At 33.3% G+C, this 26,462-nt stretch overlaps 1 long non-coding RNA gene across 4 annotated transcripts; it reads left to right on the top strand.

The window, feature by feature from the left end:
- Positions 1-6,243: 6,243 nt before the first annotated feature.
- LOC141701285 (uncharacterized) lies at positions 6,244-9,908 on the top strand. Of its 4 annotated transcripts, XR_012566731.1 has the most exons (8): positions 6,262-6,391; positions 6,651-6,789; positions 7,950-8,103; positions 8,202-8,261; positions 8,392-8,656; positions 9,213-9,472; positions 9,545-9,580; positions 9,677-9,908. It is a non-coding gene; the product is annotated as an uncharacterized LOC141701285 (long non-coding RNA). The 4 variants fall into 4 exon arrangements; XR_012566732.1 differs by lacking the exon at positions 6,651-6,789 and having other exon boundaries at positions 6,244-6,391; XR_012566730.1 differs by having other exon boundaries at positions 6,268-6,789; positions 8,392-8,677.
- The last annotated feature ends 16,554 nt before the right edge of the window (positions 9,909-26,462 follow it).

Below are 26,462 nucleotides of genomic sequence, written 5' to 3'. Positions count from 1 at the left end.
ATAATTCGATAACACCAGATCATAATCAATGATGATTAAACATTTGAATAAAACATAAGGAAACTCATGGATATCACAAGGGTATATCAGGGTATGTAAAAGAAATGGCTTTCAATCTGTAAAAGAATCAGGTATTAGACAAATAGTGATTTTTCAAGATATAGTTCTTTGATGTTATATAGAGTGGTTTGAGTATAAAAGTTTCTGTGTTTTCAAACAATTTTGTTCCAGTGTTTGGTATTGGGTAGTTATACATTTGGGGAGTAGTATCATATTTCTGTGATTTGGTGTTTGAAGTTCAACAAAGGATGGTTTACAAAGAATGAGGCTACGACTCAAGATCAAGAAAAATCAAGGTTCAAGGATAAATAGTTTAAAGCACTTGCAATGTAAATAGGAGTTATTTCAAATAGCAGCGACATATGTATGAAACAGTTTGAAAATATTTGCGATGTGTCTTTGAAGAAAAGTTCAGAAGTACTTGCCTTACAGGGCTTTACAACTATTACTGATCAATTCTGAGCCGACTCTGTCGCTCAGGCTTTATCGTCCAACCACTAGATTCCATTGGATTCGACTTCGACACTCAGGTTTTTCTGTTGAAACTCTACTGAGCTCGTCGACTGACCACTAGGTTATCTTTAGTCCATTGTCCACTTTCGGTTTTCCGACTAGAACCTATAGGGTCGAAATACTCTATGTTAGATACCCAGTTATGCTTGACATATCCTCGCTACAACCTACCCATATGATAGCATATTCCGACTCGTAATTATTCATATTATAATACCACATACAACAATTAGGGTTCACGTTCTCGAAATCGGTTCAGTGTTTGTTTTAAGAAAATACGTATACTCATCATTTTACGAAATTAGGGTTACTGAGTTTTGGACAGAACATTCACCACAACATACAATCAAGTTTGTATAAAGTATAAGTATATATATTCATTTGACGTCCCGATAATTACTGGATACGCTCCCGCATTTCCATAGTTGATTTCCCGGAAATCGGGCAGCATCCCTTTTGTTTATCGGACTACCCGTTGAAACATCAATCGACGTCAAACCACAAAGTTCACAACAATAACAACTACAATAATTCACCAATCCATTCTAAAATTCCCAATCACCGATATAATTCAATAATCACAACCAACTCAACCATCCCGATTCAATATTTACTAATTAACTAATTCGATCCAGAATAAAAACACAACACGAATTTTATTTATTAAGAAAAATATTAGGACTCAGAATAAACATCATAGTCCACCGTCGGCTCGCCGAGGCTCATCGTCGACGGCGGCAAAATTTTCGGGGCACCCGATTATTCGGATTCCATCACAAAAATTCCACCGATAATTAAATCGAATTCCCGCACGAAATATATATTTTTTTATTCATGAATATTAATCATATAATTTCCTGCAACAAAATCCACAAATTTCGGATCAAAATATGCACAGCAGATTGCAAGCCAATAACGGAATCAACACGCGCCATACGCGCAGCCTTCGAACACCCCCACACAGAACACAAACACAACGCAGAACACACACACACAACACACAGAGTATACTATTACAATACACACCCACATATATACTTACTTATATATACGCACACACCCAAGAATAGCACAGCAGCGACCACACCGCCTTCCACCGGAAATACACGGTGGTGGCGGCCGGAACACCAGAGGAAATACTTGATGACCACACTCACCGGTGAAAACCACGGCGGCGGTGATAATCAGGCGGAACCACGAAGGAACAAGAACGAACAGGGAAGAAGCAGTCGTGAAAAAGAAGAAAAATAGGGAGAGATCGAGGAATTGAGGGAGATGAAGGAGATAAGAGAGACTGAGATGCTTTAATAAAATAATAATAGTAATTCTCCCCTTTGCACACGTATTAACTGGACAGGGGAAAAACAGATACGTGTCCTTTTCTGGTTGTTTAAGTGCAAGACACGTATATTGATTTCCCGAATAGCCCCATTTCCGCAACGACTTAACTGATTTAACAAAATAACGTGTGAATAAATATTAACCGAAAAAAAAATCTTAAAATTTCCAAAAATTCCGAAGTTTATAAAAACATACATTTCGTAATTTTATAATAATTTCTGAAACACAGTTTATACCTGTTTTTATTAATAGAACGAACCAACGCGCGGGTGAAATTAATCTCAAAAATCTCCAAAATAATTTTAAAATTCTCAGAATATGAGAAACTTAGTAAAATATGAATTTTGTGATTTTTAAAGAATTCTGGAATTAAATATGGATTTTACAAATAAACAAAATTAGAAATTCATTTAAAGATAAATAATTAATAAAATATTGATTTCTCAATTTTATAAAATCCGAAAAATAATTATTGTAATTATAAAATCATAAAAACAATTTTAGAGACATCTCAAATATTTATGCAAATAAATTTGCACTAAATCCACTTTTGAAAGTGAAAACAATTCAATACGACCCCATAATTAATCACGCAGACAACCCGGTACACCATAAATCACACATAGATAATAATCAAACAACACATAGCGGTCAAAACCAATACACATATTTTATTTATTTAATAATCTCCATAGTCACATATTTAAATAATTCAAAAATACACGAGTCGTTATACATATCTCTTCTTATGTTTGTCTCGATCTTCTTTCCTTTCAATCAGCCGTCTTCCTTATCTGAACGTCTCCTTAAGTCCTGATATTATCTCCTGATAAATATCTCCTGATAACTTAAGTTCTGACAACTTAAGTTCTGATATCTTAAGTCCTGACTTCAGTATAAGTACTGATTTTCAGTTAAGTACTAATTTGTCCTTTTAAGTAATATCTGAAAACTAAACACAAATCATATTAGACATAAAATCACAGATATATCTAACATTCCGGAAATAAATACCGAACAGAGTTTCGAAGATGTGAACCATAATTGTTATGTGTATTTCAATAATACATACAAATACGAGTTATGTTTTGATATCGACTGGGTAGATTTGATAACAAGGACGTATTAAGCATAAACGATTATCTGAATTAAGGTCTTTCAACCCTGTAGGTCCTAGTTGGAAGACCCAAGGATTGACATCAGACTAAGAATGATCTAGTGGTTAGCCGTCAAGCTCAGTGAGGTTCCAATCGAAGGACCTGAGTTTTGGGATTGTATCTAGAATGATTTGACGATAAAGCCGAATGTCCAAGTCGGCCCAAGGTCAACCTATAATAGCGATTAAATATTATCAAGGCAAGTATCCCTTACTTTTCTCGTAATATACTACAATTACTTCATTCCTATTCTAAGTTCAGAATAGTTAACTGTTTTATATTTCGCTGCAATTACTCTTAATTATGCAAGTTCCTTTCATTATTGTTCCTATATTATCGATTGATCTCTCGAGAAAATACATATTCTTCCGGGTTATTTGCGAGCCCTGAACTGGGATGTGTTGAAATCAAAATGATTTGACATCAAAATACTCTACGGGCTGGATGGTTACTGTGAGGGCCAGTGATGAGCTGGACCCTATGGGCCGGGGATGGACCGGACCCTTGGGCGATAGTGCCTGGGTACCCGAATGGATCTATATAGTGAGATATAGATCTGCACTGTATCCTGGCTGATCAGCAGGATATAGGTGCGAACTAGTGTCAGTCTAATTTATTGTTGATCGCCATTAACGGCATTCTCTCTCAAAAAGTTTTATGATTCCAAAACCGGACAAAACCCTGATTCAGGAGATGAATTTGGGAATTGCTCGTCACTTCTGATTTTATAATTAAAGGTTGGTAACGGTCGATTGTTACTCTCTCAACTACCTCAAAGAAATGGAAATGTTTATAATTTATTTTGTCCGAGAATTTCCTTTAACTTTGATACCTGGAAATCAGTTATATACTTGTTGGGCATTTTTGGCTCACTCTTACTTTGTAAATTCTTATTTCTTTCAAAAGTAAATGATGATAAAAGTGAGTAGCTTTTAATAGATAGCAGAAGATATAAAGATCTCCGCTGCGTGAAGACGGAGATGATAGAAAAGTATGAGATAAGGGAATTAGTACAAAGGTATTTAATTTTGTAGTTTAGTTGTTGTATCTTGTAGAAGATTAGATTTTTATTTCACACCATAACCTGTAAACGATCCAGCTTTTAAGGGGGTCATCTATATATTTTTTTATATTATGTAGAGATTATTTAGTGACACCAAATCTTGACCCCGAATTTGGGTTGTTACAAGTTGGCATCAGAGCAACAGGTTATTGGTCCCTGAAATAAGAAAATGTGAGAATAAGATAGGAGTGATAGGCCATATAAGATAGGAAAGACCTTAGGCATACTCACATTAAGTTTGAATTGAGTGCGAATTAGGGTAGCAAATCCGATACAGAATTAGTAAGATAGGATATTGTTGAGGAAAGTGTAAGGCGAATATAGAAACCCTATAGATGTATTGAGTTCTCAGACTCTATATTAATGAGGAGTCGAAAGCTCGATGGAGAAGGGGTATGTTACCCTACTTTTCATGTGGTTTTAAAGAAAAATGCGATTGATTCTTGTGAGAACTTCGATGAGTTTTAGTATTATATAACTTAGAATTAGGTAGTAGGACAAAGCTCCAGACTGGAGGCAACAATTTGATGGAAGCTAATGAAGGGTCAAAGCGGCACATTTCAAAGGCACCACTGTTGCGAGAAGAATCTTATCACTTATCAGGCGCTGCGTAAGGAATGATATTTACCTTATTAGATATAGGTAATACTAGTAAGAAGGTGCGACCTTATCTACAAACAGAACGTCAAATTACATTAGTGGTTGCAAGCATAACATCAAGGACGATGATGAGAATATCAAAGACAGTACCAGACGTCAACATTGGGGCTAGAGTTACGAATAGAATGATATTCAACGGTAAAATGAAGTTTCGTCGATTAATAAATGCGAGCAGAATCCAAAGGGAAATAGAAGATATACCAAGTTGGAGAGACCCTTAAATGGGCATTCTTTAATTAGATATCTCATTAGAGGATCATAAGAATAGCAGGTAATTTATATAGTATTGACGACCAAATGTGATTTTCAAATTTTCAAAACAAGTTTTCAAAAAAGATTTTTCTTAATAAACTTCCAGAAGATCTTCGCATAAAATGAGTTTCACAATATGGTTGTCGAATTACTACATAAGTTCTTGTTATTATAAATTGAGAATGACCTAAAAGTATAATGGATCTAGACTCAGTATCGTTAGTTCAGAGGACCAAGTAGACCCACTATCATGAGGGAAGTTTAAAGTTTTCTCGTGAAAGACGAACGTAAACTTGTTTCATAACATCAACAATTGAATCAACATGTTAAAAAACATTATTTACCCAATTCATGAAATTATTAAAATTTAATCAGATTCGTGATTCGAACAGATAGAGAATGATTGAAGGAAATGGAAGACTCTTCCAAAGGATTGGTGAAGAATAATATTCCTATCGATGAAGTTGGGACATTGCGTGATTGATGGTTATTCAACGCAGTATAGATGAAAATGGAAGCAGTGATTTTAAATTTCATAAGGACGCGCTTATGATCGAATCATAAAAGTATTTAATGTGAAGGCATTTCCCATTACGCCATAGATGGCCTAACTGAACATTTGAGGGGGTGTTATCTTAGATTATGTTACTAAAGATGTGAAATTTTCACTCTGTCATAACACCTACACTGTGCGGGTTACTAAAGCTATATTATTGTGTTGCCATATGTCACTGAGGTGTTGAGTAGAGGTAACATGATATAGTGTGTTGCTATAGACTAAGAATAAAAGTAAATTTAAATTTAAACCAAAAATAAAATTTATTTTTATAAATATTTGATTTGGATAAATAATTAATGGATTCGTCTTGGAAAGTAATATTATATCAAATAATTGACTTATGAACATTTTGTAAAAAGTAAAATAGTTTAAATAAATATAAATTATTTATTAATTATTTTGATAAATTTAAATAATTTTGATTATAAATTACTTTTTTAATTATTTATTTTCCACTAATTAAATCCTCTAACAGTTTTATATTTTTATAAATTAATTAGTTATTTTATTGTAATAATTATATTAATTATAATATGGAGAATTAAAAAATAATTATTTGAAAAATTAAAAGACAATTAAATGTTGAAAATAAATGGGCTGGGCTGCTAAAATTTTATCTAAGTTTGGGCGGCCAATTTTTTAGTAAAGCAGGTAAATGAAATTTTGTAATTTCAGAAGCAACGAGTTCGTGTCTCGAGCGACAGGTTCGATTATGGCTTAGGGCATAGCATTTGGGTTCGAAAAAGATTTGGGTTGAAGCTCTCCGCCAATTTGAAGCTATATTGGGTTTGTATAAATTCTCTTCCATCTTATAATTAAATTGACTGTGTAGAAGAAACTATAAAACAAGGAGAAGAAAGCAAGCAAAGATCCAAATTCTAACCCCACACACACTCATTACACAACATCCCTTCATAATCATCCCCCCTTTTCTTCTTAATGCCATACATATAGACACACATGTCTGTATCTATACATTCAGACACGCATACATACATACAAAGAACATTGATTAATTGATTGATCAATCGATCTATACACACAGAGGATCTGTACATATAAAGATGTCATTTTTCTTCAAACCATCAAGGCCTAAAACCTCACAAGAGCTTGTGAAAGCAATTCGAGATAGTTTAAATGCTTTTGATACCAAAACTATTGTTGAAGTCAATTCCCTTAAAAAGGTACCAACCCCTTTTGAAATCTTGATTTTTTTGTGTATTTTTATGTGCAATTACATTAACCGTAGATGCCCAGGTTTGATAAAATGTGGGTTTCGAATCAAGGTCTCAACTTTTCGATTTCTTGCTCATTAGTACTACTTGTGTAGAAGTTGTTGATCTTTTTATTAATTTTAGTTGATGTTTTTATGCAATTTAGTATGTTCTGTGAAGTACTTTGGTTTTGCTATGTAATTGCGGTTATAGTGTTAAGAATGTGTTCGGTTGTGCAAGAGAAAACAGGTTTATTAGGTGTTATTTAAATTAGGTGTAAATAGAAGTTTTGAAATGTTTGTGGTAAATAATGTGTTTGTTGCTCTTTTGGAGTTGGAATGCATGTCGGAGTTAGGGTAAAATAGAATAGCACAAACTCTACGTTGGGTTAATTCGAGAGAGAAAGTCAATCTCCTGTCTGATAGTACTGGCCTTCGTCTCCCAAGGCTAAGTCCATAGGATTGGGTTGAGCTAAAATTGATTTCACTCGAGAGAGAAAGTCAATCTCCCAGTCAATTGCATTGGCCTGTCTCCTAAGGCTAAGTCCATGGGATTTGGGTTGAGAAATCCGCAAAAAATCTTTTTCTCGAGGATGACTAGTGTTTGTTGTTAGGTTACCAGTTCTCCTATTAGGGGCGCCCATATTTGGAGCAATGATTTGCCTTGGCGTATATAATAAATTGCGAGGATATTGGGGTAGAGAATCGAACTTGAGACCTCTGCCAACCTTAGGTCTGACACTATGTTTAGTAACCGATTCTTCTGACATTTATATTAGCAGTTCATTTTTTCCGACAAAGTTGAGAAAAGTTTTGGGCTTTTGTTGTCTTTAAAGACACTTTAGTGCCTCTGGCTATTTTGGCAGTTGAAATCTAATTTTGCTACTAGTGTGTATGATTTCATCGTGTTTACCAAGTATTGCGTATCTGTTGCATAATATTATTCCGTTTCTTGGCCTAAGCAGGCTGAAAAGTTTGATGATTAGATGACATTTTTCTCAATGATTTTGAGAATCATTGCTAAGTCTGTAGTTTTTTATTATCTGATTTAAGACTGTTGTCCTGTCTTAAGAGAGTAATGTTATTCCAAATCATAAATATTTAACGCGTAAAAAAACTTATGAACTCCAGGCACTGCTTGGGTGTGGAAAATTGTTGCTATCAACGAAGCTGGTACTATTCTATACTAAGCATTCTTCAGTTGTAGTACTATTCAGTACCTATTCTTCAGTGTTACGACTTAGCTATTGGTTGTGCTGATTCATTTGCCCGGGGCATTGAGAAGGTACTATTTTATTGCATATGTGATTGAAAATATAGATAAGAGCAGCTATGGATTCTTTAATTTGATTTGATGTATGGATATAAATTATTTTATGGCAGTTAAGACCAAGATGTGTTGATAGAATGGATTTTAAGGACCATCATGTATTTCGAAGCGAGGTACATCACTAAACTCTATTTCAATTACCTTAAATAACTTAATTCAATTTCATATACTAGGTCTGAGTTGTATATTTTGACTTTCTTTATCATCAAAACGAAGACTGAAATTTGTATTATTTTAATCCAGGTGCTTGATTTTATTGCAATGAACAAAAGATGATTCAGTGTTCTGATATCGAGTTCAGCCTGAGCAGAAACAAGAGAATTTCTATCAATTTTTATATCTCTATACTCTTAGTTATTCTTTTGTAACTTAATTTAATGCAATCCAATTTGTAAAGCAGATTCTCTTTTGTTGTATATCTATGTAGGATGTTGAAAAGATCATGCTGAGACTCCAAGAACTTTTAGCGAAGTTCGGTTCTGAGCCTATTGTAATTGTGACGGAAAAGGTCAGCTGCTATTCAAATATGGTAAAGTATCATTTCAGTCCAGCAGAGTTTAGCATTTGTTCGGAACTTCAATAAAAAATTACCATAATCAACCTTAAAGTTGACCAAATTTGACCTAAATGCTGCTTAAGGGGTCAAATTGTAACTTTATCTTAATTTTCTGGACAGTTTTCCCTCCTAGTTCTCCTCCTTCCAATCTTTGTTCATTTGTCAACCTCTGGTCTAACTTTTTCTTTTCACTGCTCTCGTCTGTCATTATCTTCAATGGACTGGATGTATTACTATTTCCGATTCATTAATATTACAAAAAATAAAACAAAGCTCTAATCGTAGTTTTTGGAAGGTAATGATGTTGATTAACTAGTAGCATATTAACCCTATTAACACAATTCTAATGCCTAAATATTTTTTTATAAATTTTAAATTAAAGATATAAACCAAAAACCCATGCAGGGCAAGTTTCATAACCTTGTAATATAGAATATGTACAAATGTATTACTTTGTGCACATTATTGTTCTAACCTTAATGTTTGTTTCCAAACTTTATATGTTCAGGATTATGATCGAGATCCTAAGATGTTTAGAAACTTAGAACCTTTCGAGGTGTTGGTTCTTTGTTCAAAGCTGCAGATTGTATCTTGAGCTGGTTGTACAGATGAACAGTTTAAGAAGTGTATAAAGCAGCTCTTGAAAGCCTTTTGATTTGGAAAGAGCACAAGGGTTTCAATTACTAAAGATGGCGTGCACAGGTAACTATATAGTGCATTATGCAAAGGCCGGAGTTCTATTTTGAAGAAGGAGCATATCGTGAACAGGTAACTACAACGCCATTTTGGATATCTTCATTCTCTCACAGTTATGTAAGTAACTAATGAGTAGTTTGTTAGGTTGACTGGATTGGGCAGAAAATCAAATAGATGCTGGTTAGTTCTGTTACTCTTATAGTATAATTAAACTGTATATCCACTAACATACATATACTTAATTTTCGTACATTCACAATTAAATGTTATTGGCAGCTATCATTTCTGGAGTAAAACAAATTGTGCTTGTTGGATCAATGGGAGGAACAGATCTCAGCAACCCACTGAATAGCTTAGGAAATGGGAATATATTAATTTGTATTTTTTTTTGCTTTTGTTTTGTTCTAAATGTTAATCAGTTGCCTCGTAATAAGTAATGTATATTATATGTCAAATAGATGCTGGTTAGTTCTATATGTCAGAAGGTCATGTTGCTTTCTCTGTATTACTTCCTTGTCTTAGTTGCTTGTCTTACCATTTGCTACTTCAATGGTCGCAATGTTGTGAATTTAATCACGTAAATCCTCAAGATGACGAGGGAAAAGAGTTCTTGAACACAAGATAAGGAGCTCTTTTGGGTTCTTCAGATTATATTTTGTGATCTTTAAAGTTTGCTTTGTAATATGGAAGTGTAGACTGGTAAACAGAAATTGGAAGGAATTTTGCCGAGACTGTCAGTAATCAAAACGTTGAGGATGTTGGCTCCCTTGTGACTGCCAGCATTGGCAGCGCCAAATTAGCAAGTGATGGTGATGAACTGCTAAAAGAACTACAGTGTACTGAGTGATGGTGATGAACTGCTAAAAGAACTACAGTGTACTGCCGATTCAAGTAAATACTCGATATAGCAGCACTCTGTGATACCAGAGAACTTGTTGATATTAAAATGTAATTTTACAAAACTTGATTCATTTTATTGTAATAATTTATGAGTTCATATTTATTGATTTAAATTGAGTTATTAATGTAATTATTTTTGGAGTATCTCAATTTATTTTTGGATTTAAACATTTGACTATTTATGATTATATTTATGAAAATAAAAGGAAAAAAGAACAAAACAAATTATGAATTTTTAAGAAATATATATGTGGGCCCCACATGGCTATGTGGGATCCAAATTTGTGAAAGAAATTCTAAGATCTATTGCAACACACTACGTATGTTACTATAGAGATTAAAGTACGTTGCTATTGATATCTATTGTAACATGATTTGTTGTGTTGCATTAGTGTAGTTTCTATATTGCTATAGATACCTATACTAAGTAGCTACGAGTCAACATAGTTTTGATGTTACCTTAGCCCTTTTTGGGCCTTTAATAACATTTTTTCGGGTCTATAGCAACACAGTTAGGGTGTTGCTTAAAGCAATCTAGCATAGTGTCCAGACGACATTCCGAAATTATGATGTGACCTAAACTGTGAATCCATTATTCGAATGATCCTTGAAGGTATATTTAAGTAAAGCATGGACGGTGACCAACAGTGTCATTCTTTCCTCTAATACGACAACATATGTTCTTCTTGATTCTTGAATACGTATGAGTTTCTCTTATCGATAAATTATATGAGGCAAAAATGAAAGAAAATTTATTATATTCCTTCTGAATTATTTCTCTTCTCAAAATATTGATTCCTCATTGAGACAAACAATGTTGTGGTGTGATGCTTTGTCGAAATGACGAAGAGTCGGGTGGGACGTCACCTAATCATGTGATGTATGCCATATAATATGAAAGACTGGCCATTTTGAGTACAAATATGGTTGTCTCATTCATATCTAAATCCTCACTCATTTTTCTTCCTTCAATTTATTGACTTACAGATTCTCCCAATTGTTTGTTGCATTGTTATTCTTTATCCAGTTTTTCAATCAAAATCATATTCACAAACTCTCCTCTTGCGTAGAGTCTATTCTTTGATGATTAAATGGAATAGTCCCGTGTAACAGGTGGAGTTATATGTCGAATATAGATATGATAGCAAGTCGATAGTTGGTGGACACCTGCGGGCAAGGAAGAATGGATACACCGGTATCGTGGTCGTGACAAAGACATCAAATCAGACAGTTGTTCTTGTTACAAGGATCTCATCAGTATGGTAGATTGCGTTAACATGATGCACTTCAAATCAGAAGATTTCAACGTGAAATGAATAATTAGTGAACCGTAATAAAGAAACTAATTATAAAATAAGGAAGTTAAGCTGTGTACATCAGACAAAGCGAACGAATGTCGGGACGACAACCGAAGATCAAGGAATTCTGAACAATGATTCAGAAAGGCAATTAATACGTGAAGCATCCCTTCGTCGCGGGAAGATATTTGTCATGAAGATTCAAGATTGAAAAAATTTTAATTGTGAACAAATTTCATACTTGTTTTTCAAGGAATTGTTAGGTTCTCTAGCTTGAGTAAATGAGTATGGTGAATTTAATACCCATAACCGAGTCAGTGACGAAAGTTCGATACGGGAACATAAGTGGAAATGAAGGAATGGTGATTCGACTGGGAAATCTTACAAGAAATAATGATCTAAAACTAATTGAGTTTTCACCAGATTGTGATAATGATAATTGAGACCATGCGTAGTTATTAAAAGATAAACAGATTAATTAATGAAAAATAAGTGTATATCGTCAAAGATAGAGGATTGGTGTGCTTAGTGGAAGGATGCGGCATAATTCTTAGGATTAACTATACACTAGTAGTATTGGCAAGAAATAAGTTAAAAGAATCGCGAAATAAAGTTTTGAGAAACGACAAGATAATTTTAAATTCATTAATAACATTTTGTAATATTTTGAAGACAAAAAACTGAGAAAAGCATGGTTATATTAATCATTGTTGGTTAAAACCTTAGTCCAATTAAAAGAAATGCATGCTATTTCAAGACAGTAGTATATATGATTATCAGCATGATGTATTCTGAATTATGTTGAATTGATGAATTTGGTTGATGGAAGTGGATGGATATGATTGTGGATGCTTTGGTTGATTGATGGTGTCGGCTTGAGCCCGACTGGTAGTCGATAGTATAGGGGAAGTGTTACCCAAATTTTCAGAAATTACCCTACTTTTAAGGATAAAAAGTATACTTTCATATGTTATTGGGATTTCCATTGGTACTCCAAATGATAGCGAACTCGGTTCTTGAGAAAGATTATTATGACCAACCCGACTTTATATAATTGGTCTTTGATTTCAGTTAGCTAGTCATCACTTGGTTTAATTAATCAGTTAAAAGAGTTAATTAATTAACTTTACCAACTAATGGTCAGTTAAATGGAAATCGATTCCAATTAGATTAAGTAAAATTCTGACATGATTTTCAGATCCGAAATCAAAGGAATTAGGAATTTGGAGGAAGTAATGGCATTAGCAGAAATCGAAAGTTTAGTAGAATTAGCGCGATGTTACTGCAAGTTTGTGTGAGGTTTTATCTAGATAAATATGCATTTTTGCAATAAATAAGAAGCACAGAAAGTCATGGGGGTATATGCTAGTGAGAAGAACATTTTCAAGAACTGAAGATCCAAGATAGAGCAAAGAAATGTTACCATCTGTAATAATACTTCATGAAGGACGTGAATACATCCATGTAGAATGGCGATGTAAGGGAAGTTACTATGAAATACTAGAAAGCTCGTGAATACAAACATCTGTTGTGAGAAAGAGACTGACAATGTCCGCATGTAAACTAAGGAAAAAGAAGTGTCGGGTATATAGGAAAGAATATATATATAACTATCACAAACCCCCGATAATTAGAAACATATCTCCAATTCAAGAGAGTTAAATATGAGATAGGAAAGTATGTGATCAGTGGTGATTTGGGTAATGCTAAGAAAATAGCTGTCAATGAATTTTGATGATTCTGTTGGTAAGAAATTTAATGTTTACAAATAAAAAGCCTTCATTCCAGTGTTAACTCCAGAAATGGCTTATCTAATATCGAACAAGATTAATGTTATCAGGAAAAAGAAATCTTTTATGTTTAAAAGAAATAATAAATAATGAGAATGGAGAATTAATTAAGAAAAGAAGTGGAATCAAAAGGATGATAATGAAATTTTATAAAATGGTCCAGGATATAAGTAAGTCGTGAACGTTAGATGTGCTAGAACTGATGAAAGGATAAAATAAAACGCCGATAATTGGAGATAGGAATTCCATTCGAAGAATGCGTGTAAACAGGAAAGATTAAACGAAGGTATTCGTGGCGAATGTATGCCTTCTCTGGCTCCCTATAGGTACCATATGGCTGCGGGATACCGGTGCTGTTGCGTGACTGATCATCAGGAACAACATGAAATATAAAGTGGTTCCAATCTAAACTGTTGTTTTTAAATTATTTTAATAATCATAGAATAAATGATTTATCAACTGATTCTGCTTTGAATAAAAGGTGAAAAGCAGTTTTGATTCGGTTCCTGATTTATGCTGATACTTACTTTGTTGTTAAATATCAAAGATGGTATTAGTATAGATGATTGATGTTGACTTCAGCATGGGATGTTGTGAGCATCAAAGTTCGTACTGATATCTAATTTGATATGACAACAAAATGAGTATTAACATCAAGAGTTCGGTTTTGGAAGGGAAGGACATGTAAGTAATTGTCGTAGCTACTAAAGAACCAAAACCTGCATCAAAGAGGTGAACATGATATTGTAATGATTTCAGAATGGATATAGTTCGAAAACCAGAGACGAAGATATCGTTATTTGAAATGCTAGAAATAGGTTAGCCAAATCTGATTATCCTCTTTTTGTTAAATATTTTACCCGAGGAATAAGTTCGCTATCGCTTTAAGGAAATGGTGGTATGTTATCCGATTCAAGTATCAATTGTAATTAATTGACATTATTATTTGATTAATATGTTGGCAGAAATGTGGGTAATGCTATGAACCGTGCTGAACCGAAATAAGTTATACTATTCATGAATAAATAGGCACAAATAAGGAAGAAGTAAGAAATACATAAAGATAGAAGATGATTTTCGGGTAATATGGCGTGAAGGAAAGAAGGGACGCTATATGTGGCGGAACGTCAGAGAAAAGCATTGCAATAAAATTTTATATCGGGATTCCCTAGAATTAAATAAATGATAAGACAGGTTATAGTATGGGGAAAGATGTCCCAAAATTAATATATTTTCTTTCAGATAGTAAAAGATTCTCGCTCGATGTATATTCGATAGTGATTAAGTGGTGAGCTAAATGCAATTGTCGAGACTTTCTCCTTAATTTTAAATTTAAGAATGGATTTAAGGCATTTAAAAACTGAAGACGCCATGAGCTCAGTATATTGTTCGCAGATGGATGAAAAGTACAGAAGACCGATTAAAGATTATCAAATACGATTGAAAACGACCATGAGCCAGGTCAATCGAACAAAAAGAGATATGGAAAGTGAAGTAGAACAACTAGTGAAAATGGGAGACAGAAAGAAAAGAAGATTAGTATAAATCAAGTTAGTCCTTTGAGACGGTAAGATAGGTAGAACGATTGCAAATGAGTTGGTCATAAGACATTTATATGTGTATAACCAGGAAGAGTAATTTAGCTCCATATGTATGAAATGGAGGTTTGAGTCAGGTTGCATGAGCAACTGATAGATTTAATGGCAATAGGAGATCATTGAGTAGTGGTTAAAATGATGAGTTCTGAGAAATTCTAAGTGAGATACTTGAAAGGTATCATTGTCTGTTACTTAGTATGATTCTGAGGATAGAATCCTTTTAAGGGGGGAAGGATGTAACATCCGGAAAATATCGTGTAATTAGTTTTATTAATAAATAATTATTATGTGATTATTATGTGAATTTTGGTTAATTATTTGATGATTGATATTAATATTGAGTGTTTATGTCTGATAAAATTAGGATATTTTAATTTTTAATTATCCAGAATAAAATTATAACACCCCACTTAAACAAGTAGAGGCTACACAAGCTAAGCCTTATTTATTAATGGAAGTAAAAACAAGCTAAACACAATTTATTAAACTAACAAAAGATCAAAAGATCCAAAATAAAGTTCTCTAACAAGATCCAAAATAATATGGAAATAAAACATGTCCTTGACTTTATTTTCAACTAGATAAACAAGCTAAAATCTGGGTAGCACTCATCACACCCCCGCTTTACCCCTGACTACCTGTGGAAAGAATTAAATACGAGTAAGCCAAATGCCCAGTACGAATATATCGTTAAAAGGTAAAATAAAAGAATATATTTGATTTAATAATTAGCCAAGAAGATGAGTAATATGACAATAATTATTTAGAAGTAAGGAACAAACTAATCCAATCAAAATCAAAGAAATGGCTGAAAATAAGTAAGGTGGGTACTAATAAGGGAATCTTATAAAACCTCTGCTTGCTAGTAAACACCAAGCAAAGCACAGTGCAAACAGTTCCTTCTCCGGTTATCCACAAGAAGGATAAAATGAAATGTATAAAACATTTTCCAAACAAACAAAATGATCATGATCTTAATCATGTCTCATACCCCAGAGACATGCTCGTATACTCACAACACTGATACGAGTTAGTGTCGAGAGCACCAAAGACTACAAAAGCTCCATGTGTCTCGTCTGTGATTTACCCACACAGATAAGTTTAAGAGCCCATAACAAATTATTACAAAGTGTTGCCAATAATATTGAAAATAAAAGTTGCATGTGACAAATCAAGTATACTGATAGGCAACATAGATCAAAAGTGGCTAAGCAACAACATGGATCAAAGATGGCTGTGTAAAATTTAACAAGTGTACATATACAAGATGTACAACTTAATAGAATAAAATATGATAAGGTAAATATGATAGGACAATAAGTACAGAGGAAGAAAATATATTTTAAATGGAGAGAAATGGAGGATACTCGTACCTGCTTAGCTCCAAATCAACCTCCAAACCAATCTATAATATCAACACAAATATAACTTATAAACGCCAAACTCTATAACCCACTAAAAAGTAAGCTAACAAAATTATAATATTTTATACAGCTACCACAACTAATACAGATTATCACCATCTCATGCTAGAGTAGTATAAACATATAACTAACAAATAATCTGAATAATATACAAGCTGGTTCACAAAATATAAAAAATATTTTATTAATTTATAAAAGTAATGTAGAAAACTTTAAATATATGACTTTAGAAAAGTAGACAAACTTAAATTATACGTTAATTTAACACATTAAATTGTAACAACAATTTAAGAAAATGATAAAAATAAATATAGCATGCTCTCTGTCTATTAACACATATCAACAATATTTATCAAATCCACCTCTCACACATTAGTACTACAACAGTACTTATAAAATTTAAATTATTAATTAATAACATATTGGTAAAAAAAAGTAACAAATATGTTATGAGGAAAATATAATAAGATTAACAAATGTAAACAATTTATAATTTTAGATAAACAAACAACCAATTGTTAATTACTTAACTTATTTAACAAAATATTTTGACTACATATCTCCCGTAAAATAAAATACTATGCATATAATTAGTCCTACAAATACATATTTTGTCAATTTTAATAAATCTCAATAAACTAAATCTTGTGAAAATAGATTTTATTTTACAAATACTTTTACATATCAACAAACTAGCACAATATAACATGATAATTATTGTAAACAACTCACACACATAACTAGTAATTAATAATTAACAAAACTAGCCAGATATTAATAATATTAAAATTTATCATATCATCCGGTTAATAAAATGTAAAAACCTGAGAATCATATAATTTATTAAACCAACCTAATGACATACAGATTATAAACAAAAACAACAGGGAACATGACTAATTAGATTACTATTAATTAGCCAGTACAAATAACAATTAATTAATCAATTAAACATGCATTAAACAGTAACCTAACACAATATATAAACACATAAACAAATAATATAATAATTTGATAATACTTACCTGAATTTAGAGCCTGATATAAGAATGTAAAAAAATATGTACAAATAGTTATAAATCTGAAAATAAAATGATTAATATTAGTATACAATATAAATAATAATCATCTTAAATTACATAATCAAATTTTAAATAAACCTCCTCAAGATGTACATTTCTCTGAAAGTTTTGGCCGACCTTAACCTAGCTATCTTTCTCCTCCTCTTGATCTTTAATAACCCAAAAATCTATTTCTCCTTCTCTTATAATCTTTAATAACCCAATATTTATTAACAGTGACACTCCGGTTAGCTCTTCTCTGACCTTCTTGCACATGTAGATCCAAAGCTTCCTTTCTTATGCACCAACTCTTCTATCTCACTCATAAATTATATAATACTACTCGTTTTCCATTTTGTTATCAGTCGCTCTAAGATGAGTTTTTGTGTGAAAACACTAACAGGGTGACTCTGTTTATAAGTAGCTCAACAATTTATGAAACTCTACTCATATTCAAATTTTAAACAACTAAAAGATAGCTTACAAAATTTAAATTTTTAACAGCCAATTATCTACATAAAACATTATCCATAATTTTGAATTCTAAAATCAATTAATAAAATATTTACTAAATTATTGCACCAAAAATGTAACAAATAAAATACGGGGTATTATAAAAATATAGATAATTTTGGTAATTTTTCTGGGAATTTTTGGATTGTTATGTGATTTTGTAAGATTTATAGAATTAATAATGGTTATTTTTATGTAATTATAAAATTACTTTATAAAATTGGAAATCATTCCACTTCAACCGTTTTTACGTTTTTACAACCCGAAACTCTTCGAAAAACTCGTTCCTAACCTAATCTGATGATTCTAAACACTTTCCGTGTTTTGACTTTTTCGATCCGGGGTACGGTTTGACCCGTATGAGTCCCATAGTAATATTTTCGATATGCTAATCATTTTATAGATCGATGAAACCCGTATTCTCGAAAGACGGGATAATATTACTTTATTTTCATATAAAATGTTTTATAAGAAGCTCAGTTTTGATAATTATCCAAATCTGGTAATAAATTGTATCGTCTTTATAGTTACTTAGCGGCTAAGTAATCTATTTTTGGATCCGATATGTAAATGTAATCATCGAATTATTAGATAAATAAAATATGAGATGGTTATGTTGGCAGTGTGTTGCTTTATTATTAATTATGTGTAATTTGTTCGGTACGAAGATTAATTTCATAATTAATTATTGAGTTGTATGAATTTATTTTGCTTTTAAAATAATTTTTATTGAATATTTATTCTCATAAATGCAAAGTTGTTTCTAAGATTATTTTTGTTGTCTTATAATTTTATTTATTATTTTTAGGAGTTTATAAAATTTAGAAATCAATATTTTATAGTTTATTTATCTTTAAATGATTTTCTGATTTCACTTAATTGTAAAATCAGTAATTAATTGCAAAATATTTCAAAAATCATTAAAAATGTATTCCATTAACTTTTAAATATTTCGAGAATTTTAAAATTATTCCGGAAATTTTCTGACTTTTATTCACCCGCGCGTTTGTACGATTAATCATTAAATGCGGATATGATTGACAAGTTAAAAATGGTTTAAAAATCATGAAAAAATTAGAGTATTAGTTTTAAATTATCTCGAGAATTTTTAAATCTGTTCTGATAAATTTTCAGGTTGTTGTTACCCGTAAATTATTCGTTAAAATCAATAATTGCGGTGCGAGTCAGGATAATAACAAAACCCCCAAATTCACCCCTACACCCCCCACCTCCCTCGACCTCGTCCCTCTATCTCTCGATCTCTCTCTGCGCTCATCTCTCTCTTCTCTTCCTTTCTTTCTTCTTTTTCTTTTTTCCGTCTCTTCCCTGATTTCTGTTCGGTTTTACTCCTCTGTTCTTCTATTTCATCCGCCGATCTCCACCTGCCATTTCTTTTCGGTAACCGCCGTTGATATTGTCCAATTGTTTCAATTAGTTCATGTTGATTATACATACATATACACATATAGATATATATGAAGTTTAATTTGTGTCTTGGTTGTGTCTCTTGTTTCTTCTGTTCCGATTTTGTTTCCCGACCTGTGTTTCCGATTCCGGTTGAGTTCTTTTGTTGGCTGTTCTTTTGTGCTGTTGTTTGTTGGGTCTGTTCGACTTCTGTTGGATTATTTTCTGTTATACGTATCTTAATACAGAAATTTTGGGATTTTTGCAGGAAATTATTGAGTATATATTCGTGAAATAAAAAAAATTTCGAGCGGGAAATTAAATTAATCGGTGAGATTCGTATGGAAACCCGAAATTTATCGTGTACCGACGAATTTTACCGCCGTCGGCGATGAGCTTTGGCGAGTCGACGGTGGACGGTGATGATTTTTATCTGAGTCCTACGAATAAAAAACATAAAAATACGAATAATAATAATTAATAATTGAATTGTATCGGTGATTGAGATTGCGAATTGTGATTGGTTGTGTTGTTTTGATTGGATTGTTGTGATTTAACGTCAAATTGTTTCAACGGGTAGGCCGATAAACAAAGGAGAGGCTGCCCGATTTTCGGGAAATTAATTCTGAAAATACGGGAACGTAACCTATAATTATCGGAGATGTCGAACGAGGATATGTAATTAAATTTTATGAAACCTAATTACGTGTTGAGACAAGATATTTTATAAATAATTGATTACCGTATTTTTCAAAACAACGAGTATAGGTACTTTCCGGAAACAAATACCGAACCGAGTTTCGAAGATGTGAACCATAAATGTTATTTGTATTTCAATAATACATACAAATACGAGTCAGGTTTTGATATCGATTGGGTAGATTTGATAACAAGGACGTATTAAACATAAACGATTATCTGAATTAGGGTATTTCAACCCTGTAGATCCTAGTTGGAAGACCCAAGAATTGACATCGGACTAAGAATGATCTAGTGGTTAGTCGTCGAGCTCAGTAAGGTTCCAATCGAAGGACCTGAGTGTTGGGATCGTATCCAGAATAGGATAGTGATTTGACGATAAAGCCGAATGTCCAAGTCGGCCCAAAGTCAACCTATAACAACGATTAAATCTTATCAAGGCAGGTATCCTTTAATTTTCTCGTAATATACTGCAATTACTTCATTCATATTCTAAGTTCAGAATAGTTAACTATTTTATATTTCGCTGCAATTACTCTTAATTATGCAAGTTCCTTCCATTATTGTTCCTATATTATCGATTGATCTCTCGAGCAAATACATATTCTTCCGGGTTATTTGCGAGCCCTGAACTGGGATGTGTTGAAATCAAAATGATTTGAAATCAAAATACTCTACGGGCTGGATGGTAACTGTGAGGGCCAGTGATGAGCTGGACCCTATGGGCCGGGGATGGACCGGACCCTTGGGCGATAGTGTCTGGGTACCCAAATGGCTCTAAATAGTGAGATATAGATCTGCACTGTATCCTGGATGATCAGCGGGATATAGGTGTGAACTAGTGTCCATTCTAATTTATTGTTGATCGCTTTTAACGGCATTCTCTCTCAAAAAGTTTTATGATTCCAAAATCGGACAAAACCCTGATTCAGGAGATGAATCTGGGAATTGCTCGTCACTTCTGATTTTATAATTAAAGGCTGGTAATGGCCAATTGTTATTCTCTCAACTACCTCAAAGAAATGGAAATGTTTATAATTTATTTTTTCCGAGAATTTCCTTTAACTTTGATACCTGAAAATCAGTTATATACTTGCTGGGCATTTTTGGCTCACTCTTGCTTTGTAAATTCTTATTTCTTTCAGAAGCAAAAGAGGTTAAATGTGAGTAGCTTTTAATAGATAGTAGAAGATAGAAAGATCTCTGTTGCGTGAAGACGAAGATGTTAGAAAAGTATGAGACAAGGGAATTAGTACAAAGCTATTTAATTTTGTAGTTTAGTTGTTGTATCTTGTAGAAGATTAGATTCTTGTTTCACACGATAACCTGTAAACGATCCGGCTTTTAAGGGGGTCATCTGTATATTATTTTAAATTATGTAGAGATTGTTTAGTGACACCAAATCTTGGGTTGTTACATCACTTCTAAGAATACAAAAGCAAAGTGCAAAGACAAAGTGTTCCTAGTTGCAACTCTTAGGTGACATCGAATGGTACTAAGTGACAATGATCCCCCTTCCATTCAAAGTTTGTCACTCAAATTACTACACTGGAATTTCAGGTCCTAAATATAACTTGTGCACTTGGAATGACACCCAGGCCCAACCTGGGCCTCCTTGGGCCTACTCTCAAAGATAGCTCTCCCCTGTCCTAGTGACACTCAAACTGCCCTGATTTGAACTCACTTTATACTCTTGGCTTAACTCTGAACCTTCAAACTATGACTTGAAAAACCTCCCACATACTCCCTAGTATCGATGCTAAATAGACCAAATGAGGTCCTACCAATGACATCACTTTCTAAGCTTAAAAGTGCTCCTCACTCAAACTATCTATGTTCTGACCAAAAGTCATGATTCGACTTGTGCACCTAACTAAATGGGTTGATTTCTTACATTTAAAGCTTCTAGGATCAACTATAGGTCAAGTCCTAACTTCTGATGGCTTGGGACTCCAAATTCTCAGCAAATGCCCATTCAAAACTCTCCTACAAACTAATGCAAATTTCTGGAAAATGACAAACCTTATACTAACCCTTCCACCTTAACTCCCACTTATAAACCAAGTATCAAATCAATCAATCAAGCTTATCTACTATACTTACTCTCCTAAACTCACAAGTTATCTAAAGGTTGAGATCATTACATACCCTTATGCACCAAAAACCGAATTATATACTCAAAATAATAAAACCATTACTTAAATCACACTTTCAAGTACTTAAGGATAAACCAAGCACAAATCATAACATGCAAATATAATACCAACTATATATACTCAATAAACATCTTGACATACTCTTGTTTATCAAAATAAGGATTTATCTCTTACATGCAAATCAAAGAAAGACTCAAAATCTCTTAAATTATGACATGCATTCACTTATTCGACTATAATCCAAAAATATACTAATAGTACTTTGGTTTTGTTCCAAAAATATTGACATGCAACCTTATCAAGATCATACTTATATAAAATTTATAACATGCAAAGGTTTTATACCAAGACAACCACCATATAATCATGATTTAAGCATATAACTATCAAAACTCAAAATACAACATAAGCTACTACTTCATTCGACTCCTTTGGAGTCATAGCCAAATAGATGAGGGAGAAATGACACATGCATGTGAGTAATTCTCATATTATTTTTCCCTTCACAACCCTTATGATAACTTAACTCTTTAGTTTGAATCTTAAGTTCATAAGAACTAAGGTTTTCCACTTGAGTTTGAACTTACCTCTTACATGCAACACCAATATCTCAATTTCTCAAAGCAAACATGTATGAAATGAATTGAACATGGTTAGGAAAGTAAGATTACACTAGGTTTCTTGATGAAATGGAGCGAAAATGAAGTGTGTGTATGTTTTTGGTTAGGCCGAGAGTGAAGAAGGAGAAGAGAGGAGAGAGTGTTTTTGTGTATAAATGAGAGAAAATGATACACTTTTGTGTTTTATTTGTTGAAAAAAAATGATAGTGGAGGAAGCAATCACCATCTTGTCCTTCTCTCTTCAACTAACACCATTTGCATGCAAGGTTATTATGGTACTTTGGCTAGGTAGAATGAGTTAGTGGAGTATGAAATGACATAATTATCCTTATTTTGAAATTGTGAGTGGAAATGCATGTAAGGGTAATTATGTAATCTAATAACTACTAATTACAAAGAATACATTTTATAAATAAAACTACAAATCCATAAACGACAAGACAGGCATCATAAAATAGCTTAGAATTTTAGGAATTTAATAAAATACAATTCAAAATTTATTAATAAAAATAATTTTTAGAAAATGTTTTTTCTTAGATAATGAAATGCATTTTAGAACTTGTATAAATAGCAAATAGTATTTCTTATTTTTAAAATTTTTAATAATACCACACAATTATTTGGCATCAATCAAATCACACCAACATATATATTAACAAATTAAACCAATATACTTATATATATATATCAATTAAAGGATAATAAAATACTGGTTATGACATCCTCTCCCCCTTAAAGGATTCTGTCCCCAGAATCTAAGGAATATAGGTGAAGGTATCGGACTCGCATTTCTGACTCTAATTCCCATGTCAATTCTTCGACTTTGGGATTTCTCCAAAGCACTCTTACAATCTTTACCAACTTATTTCTAAGACTCTTTTCTTGCCAGTCGAGTATTTTGACAGGTTGCTCCACATATGACAAAACTTTTTGAATTTATAACGGCTCATACTCTATCACATTTTTAATATCCAGATTATACTTTTTAATCAAAGACACGTGGAATACGTTATGAACATGTTGATATTGAGGCGGTAGAGCTAGCTCATAGGCTACTTTTCCTACTTGATTTAGAATCTCAAAAGGACCAATAGGTGTCAATTTTCACTTTTCCCAAATCGGTTAAACCCTTCCATGGCGACACTTTCAGCAATACGACTTCACCTACTTGGAAACTCACATCCTTTCGGGAGGGATCTGCATACTTCCTTTGTCTGTCTTGACCAGCAGTTAGTCTTTTCTGAATTAAGGTGATTGTTTCCTTCATTTGCTGAACCAATTCAGAACCAATAACTTTTCCTTCTCCTACATCATCCCAATTTGTCGGGGATCTGCATTTTCTTCCATATAAAGCTTCATATAGAGGCATTCCGATACTGGAGTGGTAATTGTTGTTGTATGAGATTTCTACAAGTGGTAGGTGATCATCCCAACTTCCTATGAAATCAATTGCACAACTGCGCAACATGTCTTCGATTGTTTGAATAGTTCGCTCACTTTGACCGTCAGTTTGTGGATGATATGCTATGCTCATATTTAGCTTTATGCCCAAACATTCCTGAAACTGTCTCCAGAATCTTGAGTTGAATCGTGGATCTCGATCCGAAACTATCGATACCGGTACGCCGTATCGTAATACAATTTTGTGTACGTACATATGCACCAACATATCCAATGAAGTATTCTCGTTGATTGGTACGCAATGTACCAATTTTATGAGGCGATCAACTATAACCCATATGGCGTCATGTCCGGATTTTGTTCGAGACAGTCTATGAAATCCATGGAGATATTTTCCCATTTCCACTCAGGAATCTTCAATGGCTGAATCAATCCACTTGGTATTTGATATTCCGCTTTTACTCTTTGACAAGTGTAGCACTTAGAGACCCATTATGCAATCTCTCTTTTCATATTTGGCCACCAAAATTTCTTTTTCAAATCTTGGTACATCTCGGTGCTCCCCGGTGAATCGAAAATTTTAAGGTGTGTGCTTCCTATAGTATCTCGTTCTTCAATTCAATCACTTGAGGAATCCAAATCCTTGATAAAAATCTTAATATTCCTTGCTCATCCTTTTCCGTACATGCTTCTTCTCTCGTCAGTTTATTATTCTCTTGACTCATTACTTCTTCTTGATATTTCTTTATCCACTGTAACAGTTCTGGCTGAAAAGTCATGGCATAACAAATCTCTTTTAATGTCCCACAATCACAAAGTTCCAACTCAAATCTCTCAATCTCTTTAGCTAATTCCCTTGGCATCATATTCAACATTTCCTTCCCACTCAAGGCATCGGCTACTACATTAGCCTTTCCTGGATGATAATGTATCGAACAATCGTAGTCCTTGATTAACTTCAACCATCTTCATTGTCTCACATTGAGTTCCTTCTGGGTGAAAATATACTTTAAGCTTTTATGATCCGTATAGATTTCACACTTTTCTCCGTACAGGTAGTGTCTCCATATCTTGAGTCTGAACACTATGGCTTCCAATTCCAGATCATGGGTTGGATATATCAATTCATGAGGCTTTAGCTGTCTTGAGGCATATGCAATCACCTTGTTGTGTTGCATTAGCATACATCCTAAGCCCTTATGTGAGGCGTCGTTATATATCACAAAATCTCATTTATCATGGGGTAGTACCAATACTGGAGCGGTAACCAACCTCTGCTTTAATTCTTGAAAACTTTCTTCACATTCCTCATTCCATTCAAACTTTTGATTCTTTCATGTCAGCTTGGTTAGTGGCGTAACAATCTTTGAGAAATCCTTCACAAATCTTCTGTAGTACCCGGCCAATCCTAAAAAGCTTCTTACATCCGTAGGAGTCTTTGGCCTCTCCCAAATCATAACCGCTTCAATCTTGGCAGGGTCCACTCTAATTCCTTTGCTTCCAATTATATGTCCCGAAAATTGCACTTCTTTTAACCAAAACTTGCACTTTGAAAATTTTACATACAATCTTTCTTATCTAAGAATCTCCAAAACTATCCACAAGTGTTTCTCGTGCTCTTCTTCCGTCTTCGAATATATTAAAATATCATCAATGAATACTACAACAAACTGGTCCAAGTATTTCTTGAAAACTCGATTCATTAAGTCCATAAAAGCTGCATGAGCATTTTTAATCTGAATGGCATTACTAAAAACTCATAATGTCCATACCTTGTCCTAAATGCCATTTTCGGGATGTCTACTGGTTTGATCTTTAACTGATGGTATCCCAACCTTAAGTCAATCTTCGAAAAACACTTTTCTCCTTTCAGTTGGTCAAACAAATCGTTTATTTGGGGAAACGGATATCGATTCTTAATCGTCATCTTGTTTAATTCTCGATAATCAATACATAGCCTCATACTTCCATCCTTTTTCCTTACAAATAGAACTAGTGCTTCCCATGGCAACATACTTGGCCTTATAACTCCTTTATCCAAAAGTTCATGTAACTGACTTGCTAATTCCTTGATTTCTGCTGGTGCCATCCTATAAGGTGCCTTTGAGACGGGTTCAGTGTCTGGGGCAAGATTAATTTCAAGTTCAATCTGTCGATCTGGCGGTAATCCTGGTAATTCCTCTGGGGAACACATCTGG

This window comes from Apium graveolens, unplaced genomic scaffold (assembly GCF_009905375.1).
Source record: "Apium graveolens cultivar Ventura unplaced genomic scaffold, ASM990537v1 ctg3684, whole genome shotgun sequence".
Taxonomy (NCBI): Eukaryota; Viridiplantae; Streptophyta; class Magnoliopsida; order Apiales; family Apiaceae; genus Apium; species Apium graveolens.
The sequence above is the reverse complement of the archived record's forward strand: the minus strand, read 5'-3'. Positions and strand labels throughout refer to the sequence as shown.